General features: G+C 44.7%; 1 long non-coding RNA gene across 1 annotated transcript in view; it reads right to left on the bottom strand.

Moving 5' to 3' along the window:
• Positions 1-1,974: 1,974 nt before the first annotated feature.
• LOC129386221 (uncharacterized) overlaps positions 1,975-11,498 on the bottom strand; it is a 77,887-nt gene continuing 68,363 nt past the window's right edge. The window contains exon 3 of the long non-coding RNA XR_008613673.2: positions 1,975-4,106. This is a non-coding gene — a long non-coding RNA (uncharacterized lncRNA). The remainder of the gene's footprint in view (positions 4,107-11,498) is intronic.

The raw sequence follows: 11,498 nt of genomic DNA, 5'->3' as shown, positions 1-11,498 counted from the left end.
TTTTTATTCTTATCGCTCTATTTCTCACGACGGAAACTTTAGTCCTGCGGGAAGCGCGGTTTGCATCATATAGCCACTGTGTATATGTAAAGAACATATCCGACCAGAAGTAGGTTACTGTTGGCCACGTATTGAGGGACTTGAAGCTGGGTGACCTTACACTGCGTAACCCTTCATGTAATTTCATTGAGTTACGTATACGTCGTGCAGCTGAATGCCGAAATCGGTCATTCATCGTTTTCACCCCCCAGGGAACGTACACTAAACGCCGTTCAAGGAAACTCGAAGTGATGTTACATTGATCACATTTTGGCAGAGAAGACCCGGCAAAAAAAAAAAAAAGAAAGGCTATCGCAAAGCACTTTCCAAACGCCGGCTTCAGAACAGGCAATCGCTGAATTACGTGGTGTCAAAAGGCGGCGAGGTCCTTAGAACACGCGAGTTAACGGCGGCCGCCGCGCGAAGAATGTGGGACGGCCAACAGAAAAGCCGGTGATGTAATGTGTTGCGGGAGCCGGGAGGCCTCCACAAATGCGGTGGCGAGGCCCTTAGCAGCGTCAGCCGGACGCCGCGGGTCAAGAACGTCGCGGAACGGCGATGAAAAACGCCCGCGGTGTCTTCCGCTTCAACGCCGCAGACGCGATGATTCGAGACGTCTTCGCAGCGCTGAGGCGATGATCGCAAGCGACGCGTATACTTTGAAATCCTTGAAGGGTGACGTAACAATCAGGCGGTAAGAGATGCATGGCTAGATGGGCGCATCCTAACGGACTTCATTATTTTTCAGTACATGAACACGCCCGTATTTGTCGCTCGTTTGTAGGGCAATGCTGAAACAGCATTGTCATTGAGGGTAGGTCGTTGGGTGATGTCGTAGATAGCAAGGGAATGCCAGCGAACAGAACAGGAAAAAGGAAAATCGAAACAAAGGACAAGCATAAGTTGAAGATAGGGCGCTCGACTTGCAACTAACTTCCAATCAAACGTTGCCCACGACAGGCCAAACTAAACGTGTGCATTGCAATAATGCGGACCATAAGGAAGGAGCAGGGGAGTTTTCTCAAAACAAGCGTATGTCTATCCGTGACATCGCCAAATAAAGTAAATAAAATCAGTGTGATGATCTTTCCAATATCTGGGGTGCTATAGCGTAAAGCTATTCCAAACTTTTCTATTCGATTTCTGCAGTCAGCCCTCCACGATTGGTACAAAATTTTTTCGGTGCACCCCCATTTAGCTGGTCTGTCAGGAGACGTCAGGAAAACCGCGATAGCTCATCTGATATGACGTGACACATTGATTAGGCATGACTAGACCGAACAAACTAAAGAATAATAATTTCCGGTGCTATGCATTTATTTGCGCCATCAGCCCTCCCCAAGTGGCCAAAAGTTTTGGGGCTGCTCCCACTTCGCCTGTCTGTCACGCGACGTTACAATACCATGCTAACCCACCGCATCATATTGACGTGTATGCCTTAACGATCCATTAATATGCCGAACAACACTGAGTTTTCTTTTTTTTTAATAGTCAGAGAGAGTCTTGTCACGAAATGAATAGAAGATGGCTGCACTCCGGTTGCTCTATACACTGGCTACTCGGAGCTGCCCAGAAGAATAGATTTATTTGCGCATAATAAAATTTTTTTCTTCGCATTGTAAAGCTTTCGAGCCCTATAGTATGTACACAATATCGCTTTGCCAAAGTTTCTTCGCTGAAGATCCATTTTAGCTGCATTTTTACCATTCCGTTGTACGCCACCGCAATTTTCTACCAAACACCGAAAGCTAAGCAAAAAGAAGCGGGCCACTCGCAGAAGCTGGCACCACACTCCTCATCAGGTTATCCACTTGCACTCCGCTAGCCTCCTCGACTCTGGTCAGTCAATTAGATACGAAAAACCTTTGACGTAAGGCGATGCTATTCGCTTTGAAAGCAAACAAAAGTGTCCTCCTATAAATGAGGAGAGCGTTGGTGGTTACATAAATTTGAATCCAGAGATCAGAATAAAAACAGATTAGAATAGTTTTACAGTGCAGGGCTCTTGTGCCTGTCAAGGCTTTGACGGCACTTGTTATTGTTAGGCAGCGGCACTAAAGAGCAAAATGGTAATGTTATCAAGACCACTGATTAAGCCGCTGCTGCTACAATGCTAACTATCGCAGGAGGCAGTCAGGGAATTTGCAGAAGAACGACGGAGTGGTGAGAGAGCTGGCAACATACACATACGATTATGTACGCTGTGTTGGGAAAGAAAGACAAGGGAAGGGAAAATTTCACCCTTTTTTATTTTCATAGCGGAACTAATCTAAATGGAGAAACCGGGTTATTTTTAAACCTCGACCTATTCGCAGCACAGCAGGAAGAGATGGGGAAAGTTTGGGTCCGGTCGGCTAGAATGCCGTGGGGAAGATGAATAATTCGGAGAATGGATAACGGAAAAAAAAAATTGTAAGCATTGTACAGACTCGTGACGACTACACACCCAACCCGTCAACCGATCTGACTGATCATCTGTGACCTAAGATTTTTACAAACCAGCACAGTGTCTTTGATCTCTTGGGGTTGTGGACACAGCAAGGTAGAGCCTTGCTTTCTTAGAATGGTTTGCTGTCTAAACTGTATTTATGATGATGCAACAGGCCTCTATTTACCCTTTAAAGGAAGAACAATTGCGTAAAGAGTGTTTTACCGCAGGTTTCTCTTCATCACAGAAATTGGAACCTGCACGGTGCGTAATAACAATTTTCGTCGGTGATTGAAGCTCCATGGATTAGTCAAATACAAACATTGTCACTCACATGTGGTGACGTACGCGGTTTCGAAGTCTTCTTACGAGCGAGTGGGTGTAACTAGTGCACCGCTGCCGTTCTTAAACAAAAAAGAAAAGTCACGCACACAGAGTTTTTTAAACGAAGTCTGCAGCTCCTTCGTCAGTCGCCTTTCATTGTGTAGAGGTTCGCTACCCACTGCGGCATCAGCGCAAGTTCCTATGTTCGATATTTAGCGAGTGCTCTTGTGGGTGCCTGTCAATTAAAACACGATGACTTAACTGCCAGTGCACACAATTCTTTCATGCACAGCGGGGCTATGCCGAGACCACCTTCAACTGCCCTTTCTGCGCTGCACCAGTTTGGGAAGGTGGGCCCGTATTCAAAAAAGGCTCTTACGCATAGTAGTGTTCGTAAGCGAAAATTTCAGCCAATCCTGATGCTGGGCATATCATTAGCGAATGCGACCAGCCAATGGCAAAAGAGCGCTTCCGAATGAAAAGCTTTGTGAATTCGGCCCCAGATTTGTTGAACTTTTCGATTTGCGTTGCGGCAATGCAGATTTAGAACACACTGGAGTAATTTGATGAAGTTATCAAATGACCCCAGACACACTTCTGCACATGGCACCGCAAGCGCAGACAACGAATAAATCCATTTAGCTTTTCAGGAGCTCTCTTCAGTCACGAAATAAATGTCACCAACTTAATTGGTGACATCTATTCTTCCACTTACAAGCAAGTGCACGGAACCCGTATGGGCGCGTCGATTTCTGTAACCGCTGCAAATCTGCCTATGGTTTCCATGGAAAGCCGGGCTTTGGCTTTCTTTTATCCTCCTCCGAAAGTTTTCTTCCGCTATCTTGACGATTGCTTTTGCGTTATAAAAAAGATGCCCTGGCTGCCTTCACGGATCGCCTAAATAGCATTGAGAAAGCCACAAATTTAACCGTCGAAGAGGAGGTTTCTGGACGGCTACCTTTTCCAGACGTAGTGGCAGAACGGGACAGACAGCGGTTATCTGTCAACGTTCACTGGAAGGACACGCACCAGGGCGGTATCTTCATTTCACTTCTGTAAACCCTGTGTGCTACAAGCGGTCCGTGGTATTCTCATTAATACAAAGAACCCAAAGGATTTGTAGTAAGCCAGAAGACTTGGATTCTAATTTCGCCCGCATTCGACGCGAGCCCAACGCGTGCAGCTACCCAAAAAAAACTTTATTGCTTCTTCGGAAAAAAGTGCCTCGCGACCTACGGAACCACGTGATGACCCCGGCCAACGTAGCCTCGTCATTCCGCATGTTCCCGGCATCAGCGAAGCTCTGACACGTCTCCTGCGTAAATATAACGTGTAAGTCGCCCATGTTCCCAACCGCAACGAGCTTTTCAACGTCAAGGACAAACTAAGAAAATAAAGGTTCCCTGGCATTGTATATAAGATGTCGTGCGCGGAATGCAATTGTGTCTACATTGGTGAAAGTTGCAATATTGAGCGATGCTTAAGTGATGCAAAAAATAAAAAAAAAGTCGCTTCCAGTGCACTCGCTTAACACGTAGAAACCAAGCAAAACGATTTCAACTGGAGCCAAGCTTCAGTCATCACCCGAGAAAAGAACAGGACGAAGCGACAGAATCTGGAACCCTAACTGTCCGAACAACCGCACACACGCTTAATCGAAACGATGGCAATCTCCCGCCAACATACGCAAGATGCTCGAAGCGATTATTGCCGCGGATTTAAGCTGAAGGTTTTATGCCTCTCAGCTCAGTGGACATGGCTTTCCCTGCGGAAGCCGAAACGTTTAAGAATTTTTACGCAACACCAGTTTGGTCGGCGCTCTGTTTCTCTTGCTATTTTGCCGTTATTCCCCGACAAGACGAGATTTCGTCATACCCTTGATCATCATCATCAGCAGGAGCAGCATCATCATCATACGAGGTTGCATGGACCAAATATAAACGAGACTTTTTTTGTAGAGTCCGTTCTATGGGGATTGGCACACGCTGCCGCTTGAGGGCGTGTTAAGAAGGTGAGACAGGAGTTACGTGAGACGCCGGCCGATCTCGTTACATTCTTCATACAGTGCGTCATACGAATTCTAAGAAAAAGCATACCCGTCGATTGCGCAACGCATTATTATTAATTTTCGTGTTCGTGAGGGCGTATAAACACGATCTAAATAGTACACAGACTGACCGCCTAGCTCGGGTTCCAAGCACTGTCGAAGGTGCGTGTATGTTTGACTGGCGTAAAAAAAAAGTTAGGGGAAGGCCGTGAAGAGGTTGAAAACGAGAATCAAGATCGTCGACCACGGACTAGCAAGTCTCGGTTGTGAGCTGGTAAGATGCTTGAAACAATTTTCTTTTGTACCATCGATGAATTTTGTACATTGATTTCGTGCGCGATCATCGCACCATCAACGTTGCATATTATTATGACCTTTTGAGTGAGTTAAGCTTGCATATCGCTTCGAGAGACGCCACTAACCAATGAGTGAAGTGATTATTCTTTATGACAACGCCAGACAACAAACTGCATCTGTCACTTGCGCGTAATTAAGGTGAGTACGTTGGACACCACTGGAACCTTCTCCCTATAGTCCTGACTTATCTCCATATGACTCTCATAACTTTTGGGGAAAACACGGGGAAGGCGGGAAATGGAAATTCAAGACGATGAGCAAAACGAGAACAAAGTAAAAGCGGGAGCCAACATTTCGACAAGTGGACTAGTTGGGTACTTGCCTTGAAGAAGACAAGTCCACTTGTCAAAACGTTGGCTCCCGCTTTTACCTTGCTCTTGCTTTGTTCATTGTTTCATAACTTTTGTGACTGAAAGAATCTCGGGGAAGACAATGATTCGAGGACGACTGTACAGTGGAGGAGTATGTGTGCAAATGGCTGCTGACACCACCCACCTAATTTCATGATGACATAATCAAAAAGCTAATGACTTTCTCGGAAAAAGACACCTAAAAATCAGGAGATTATGTAGAAAACTTATGTATCGTTGGTTCATTTCTTATACCAATAAAATAAATAAACAGTGAAAATTTTGTTTATATTTCATCCATCCTCGTATTATTATTTTATTATTATTATTTAACATAGCAGGCGTCTGCTATGTTCTCAAACTCGGGCCCTACCTCAAACACTGCATATTGCGATCATGAACAAGTGCTAGACATCGGACGCAGACGACCTCATCATACGTATCACTTAATTGTAAAAAAAAAAAGTGCACCCCGACCTAATAGGAAACTATCACCTGTTTTTGTCCCAAAACACGCCGACCAGGTAACGTTAGTTTTTAGCCTCGTTATGTCAGGGCAGAATATCCGCATTTAGCACGAAAGAGGTTACTGTTGATACAGGGTGTCCCAGCTATATTTTAGCCAGAGTTTAAAAATATGCAAATGCCACGTAGCTGGACAGAACAAAGGTAATGTTTGCCGTCGCTTGGAGGTACTCAAACTATCTTTTTTTTATTCCGCCTAATTAGATAATTAGTATTGTATAGTTAATCAACTTATCAAATATTATAATCAGATGAAAAGTGTCAATGAGAAAATTGTAGAGCGATATGAAAAACTCCCGATACAGCTTTCCGTTCCTCAATACGTGCCACATGAAAGTGAGTTTCTGAGTGTGAAAGAAGCCCTCGAATACGCGCAAAGTGCCTCGAGCGCATCGGCGCGCAAATTTTGCGAGCATTTGTAGGCTTCTTTGACGCGACTTTTTGTGCGATCTCCGGCCATATCGCCGGATTTTCCGCTTCATGAGCCGTGTAAACCTTTCGCATTAATAAGATGGTCGGAAGCAAGGACCATTCGGCATCCACGAAACACGTCGATGCGGAGCCCACAAAAGAGAAACGTAAGCACAGCACCAAGCGAAAGAGCCGCCGTAAACCTGGATGCCGCAGCCATCTGTGTTTATTTGGACAGTGTTGGTAGCACAAGTAACGGATTCTGGAGTTGCCAATAGCCCAACTCATATTTATTATATTCACGCGATCCCTTATTGCAGTTTATATACCGAAAGAGCTGAACAGACCTGCGTGGACATTTGTTCCCCGTTGTGATTGGTTATTGCCTACTAGAAACATCTTCTACACTGCACTGGTTGTGATGAAAGCCCTCCTTGCGGAAGCGGACATACATATGAGAACACACAACGTCTTTAAGAGCGCAGCATATCCAATGAGACAATACACAGACCGGTGTTGAAACTAGTGAGGCTTCATTAGAGACCCAGTGGCATAAAATCCAGCTGGGTTTGTGGCTAAGAATGCTGCACAAAAGCACGAACATGTTTCTCTAGAAGACTCCGTAGAAAATAGTGAGAGAGAAAAAGAAATAAAAGAAAAGGCAGGAAGGTTACCCAGGTTGCACTTGGTTTGCTACCCTAATCAGGAGGAAGTGGAAAAAAAGGAAAAAAAAAAGGAAAAGACAAAGGAAATGGATAATGAGTGGTGCATGCGCACACATAATAGCGTTCACGGCGCTTTGAAAGGCAGTCACGGAGCTCAGTTGTCTTCAAAAAAGTTCAGTGGCGCTCTTGTGATCTACTGCGCATATCATGGTGCCAGCATTTTAAAGCATGAAATACTTTTCGCTGCCGTTGTCGGCGACCTTCAAGTGACCTTGAGCCAAAAGCTAGATCCGCTATCCGGGCACTCAGACGACAACATCTGGGAAAATTGCGAGAACAAAACGAGATCATCCGGGCAACCAGTAAAACATAAGCAAGTGCGGTCTCTGGTCACCAACCCTTTGCACAGGGGCGCATTCTAATTACTGCCCAAACGATTAAAAAAAAGTATTGCTTTCGGGTACTTCCTAAGGTTTATTCACAATATCACTCAAGCTGTGACTTCTAGTAGGCTGAAGTTTTATTTGTCATTTCCAATAGCGAAGTTCAAAAGGCAGATACAGGGCACCATACACTTGACTGTCATCTTTTGGAGCTGAGACAGGGTTGCCTGTACTCTTTTAAATGCCAGCGGTCCGTGAGTTCCACGACACGGGTTTTGCGTCACCTCGAGAGATGGCGCCACGCTGCGTGGCGCCTCCTTCAGGCTCTTTTCTTCTAGCTGGGCAGTCCGCTCTGTCTCTCTGGCTTCTTTCACTGCCTGTCCTGTCGCCTTCAGCCGGTTTTCTTCTAGCTGGGCAGCGTCCATATGTACCAGTACGCAATATGGCGTGGTGCGGTGTGGAGTAGTGTACCGTTGCGAACATGCAGTACACCCTTTTTAAGATTGTAGCTATAGTATGATCTCCAACCAATCTGCTTTCGCGGTTGCCATTTCATGCTTACATCTACTCTCGATTACGGGAGAGCCAGCAATTTCTTTCTGTGAACGCTCTGTCGTCCAGTATGCTTAAAGTCTATCTGTAATCGTTAGAAGAAGGGCTGTCGAGGAGGAGACGTTCTGGTCGCATTTACAAACGCTGCACGATGTCCACCATGCCAATACGGAAAGAGTAGGCGTTCGTAAAAGGGACGCCCGACCACAAGCGACCCAGTAAGGTTGCATTGCATCGAGATAGACCAGGTGGTAGTCGAATGCACTATGAATGGTAAAGTTTGTGGCACTCGTGAGTTGGCCCGAACCGCTGAATTTCCATGTTCTAATGCATTGCATTGAGTAAGTGGGCGAAGTTGCCTATTTAATTGAATTAGGTCTTGATAATGACACAGACACACGTTGGACATCTTGGTGGGCGGAACGCCCTGTTTCGTCGGCTCTATCGCTGCCCATGATGACACAATGAACCGGCAGCCACTGGAATTTGATTATGTGCTCATTTTTAACATTGCAGTGTTGACATTCTCTTATATACAGCACCAGCTGCTCCAAGAGGGCCGTGAAGTAGGCTTGACTGTAAAGTTTGGAGTGCTGCCTTCGAATCACGAAATATGGCTTGATGGTTAGGTGTCTGTTGATGTATGTAGTCGACAGCGACTCTGAGAGACACAAGTTCCGCTTAGATCGCTATTGTGGCATAAGAGCACTCGAATCTGATCGACGCCAATCTTGATGGGATGACGACCGCACTGGACGAGCTGTTAGCAGTAACCGAATCATCTGTACAAACGTGCGCACAAACAGCGTAGTCTTGTGTAAGTGTTGTAAAAAGTGACTCGTTTAAGAGCCACTGGCCGCAAGGCGGCCTAATGATATTGTCGCCCAATATTAGGGCAGATACAAGTGAACAGCCGCGTTCTGAGTGGCGCAAATAATAAGTAAACAGTGAAACTGTTCCTCTTTTTTGTGATATTATATCTGATATTTTGTCGGTGTCTGGTCCGAGTATTATTTTTGTTATGTTCTATGCCTTGTCTGACCTCTGTATATCATTGTTGAAGTGCTAGCAGTTCGTAATTGTTTACGAGCGTCGCTTATATGTGCCTTTTTTTTTTGCGTTCCCAAGCAGCAGCTGCCAACGTCTCCGGATGTCAACATCTTTTAGTATAATCATGCAAATAGTGGACATATATGCACGCGAGCAATATTATAAGACACATTCATGATTAAACGTTGTTTGCCCAGTGTGGCAGCGGTCACAATTACCGCCACGTTCAGCTCCGCGCACTTAAGAATGGTAAAGTTTTTTTCTAGGAACATGTAATACACATGGAGAGTGTGTCTAATGCTCTGAAAGCCCAGATATCCTTTGTGTTGTAGGTCAGCTTACGTTTTCGAAGTGCAGATGGAGTAAAGAAATGCATATGTCATAATAATACGCGCCTGCTTATGTAATACTTTATGAGAAAATAAATGCCCCGATTAGTTCATCGAATTTGTGGCGAAATATCCAACTGCAGTTTTCCTCGCCACGCTAAGCTAAAGTGCTCTTTCCTCGTGCGCCGTCCTGCCTGCGATATAAGAGCACATTAATCGCAGCCATTGTTCAGCCATGCACGACAGTAGTGTGAGCACGTACCTGGGCGCGAAGCTTTCTTTATTTTTTACATCCGGCCAAAATCACCTGTTTTGCTGGCTTTTGTATTTTCTCCAAGAGGGCCAAGAGTGTTCATGACTCATAGGGCATAGATACGCGCTCAGGCTTATCCAAGGTACAAGAGGAAAAGTCTTCAGCCATACGCGAAGTAGCCATAGCAGTCTTGTGGTGAAGGTGACGCACAGGATTATGTAGGGGCCTGACGGTGACTACACGATAGAGATGACAAGACGTCGATGACGCAAGTTGAGGGCGGGCGATGATTACGATTTACGGGTGGAATGACAAACCAAAACCTAGTTTTTAACATTTGGCTGTTGTATAGCAGTAAGAAGACACTGAAAGTACTTAACCTCGTACGCATGGAGACTTGTTTGTCAACGCTGCAGCCGAAGTTCCAATGACCACGCTGTATGAAATCTTGCGCCACGATACGGAAAATTCCAGATACCGTTATAAAGTTTTCAATTAAAAGCAAATTTTTGCAGTTTTCTACACTTTTCACGCAGCGCATACTAGGTTCGGCACGGTGTTCAATTGATTAGTCGTGTTGCAGGTGGCGTTACATCGCCAGCTCGCGCTTATCACCAGCCACGATTCCTGGCGTTTTTGGTGTGCACAAAGCACCACCGCGCGCAAGGACTACGACACAGAAAGGACAGAGTACACCGCAACAATATGGAGAAATGACCCGAGCAGCACAGAAACTTCATAGCAACGGGACACGGTTGTCAAAAATATTGCAATAACGCTACACATTCGTCAACGACTACAATATAATAAGCTCAACATATAAGGAATTATTGTGCCTTCAACATTGATAAAATCTCTGAAGGTATACCCTTAATTAGTGCATTGGGAGCCTTTAGACCGCTTCAAAGCGCGACACACCCTACTAGCCATGGTCTGTTGCACTCTTGAACCAGGTTGCGCTGCTAGACGTAGGCATCCTGTAGCAACTCTCTCGTTAATGCCGCATAACAACTGTTTCATGTATGTTGTCAGCCTGCTCCTCGCTTTCCCTTTTCTGTCTATTGCATGTAGGTTTTCAAAACAAATAATAATAATAAATAATATACCTATTTTCCGACGTAAATAATTGACTGCAACAACCTTTCTGAACAAGCAGTAACACATGCAGGATTTATTGCCACATCTCGAAATGTATTTCCTTTCGTGGCATTGCTTACATATGTATCTGCACATTGTTCTTCCCTCTGTCGTTCTATTTAAGCGAAAGCTATTTGCTTTGCAATGCAACAGCAATATGCTTTGCAATTGTCATTGTTGGCTAGATTTAGCATATTTACTACCTGCGAAGATTTTGTACAAAATCACACTATATATAAATGAATAAATACGTGAATAAATAAATAAATAGCTTCACATATACATTTAGAAGAATATTGTTCAAAAAGTATTTCTGTTTTTCTAGCGGTATTGCACCATTGGAAAAAATACACTTAAAGCAAAATTAACATTTCATAACCTTTTGGGCCCTCTGAGACGCGGCGGCGCTCTGAGTCTCAGCTAGTGATCCATGTTAGCAATCTGGCCAGCCTTTTCCCTTTTCTGTCTATAGAATATATGTTTTCAAAACAAATAATAATAATAATAAATATTTCTATTTCCCGACGTAAATAATTGACTGGAACAACCTTTCTGAACAAGCAGAGGGCCTAAAGGTTATGAAATGTTAATTTTGCTTTGAGTGTATTTCCCTGAACTCGAATTTAAGCTCAGGGAAGGGTGTCGGAG

This window comes from Dermacentor andersoni, chromosome 4 (assembly GCF_023375885.2).
Source record: "Dermacentor andersoni chromosome 4, qqDerAnde1_hic_scaffold, whole genome shotgun sequence".
Taxonomy (NCBI): Eukaryota; Metazoa; Arthropoda; class Arachnida; order Ixodida; family Ixodidae; genus Dermacentor; species Dermacentor andersoni.
Note: the sequence above shows the minus strand (reverse complement) of the source record. Positions and strands in the feature narration are given on the sequence as shown.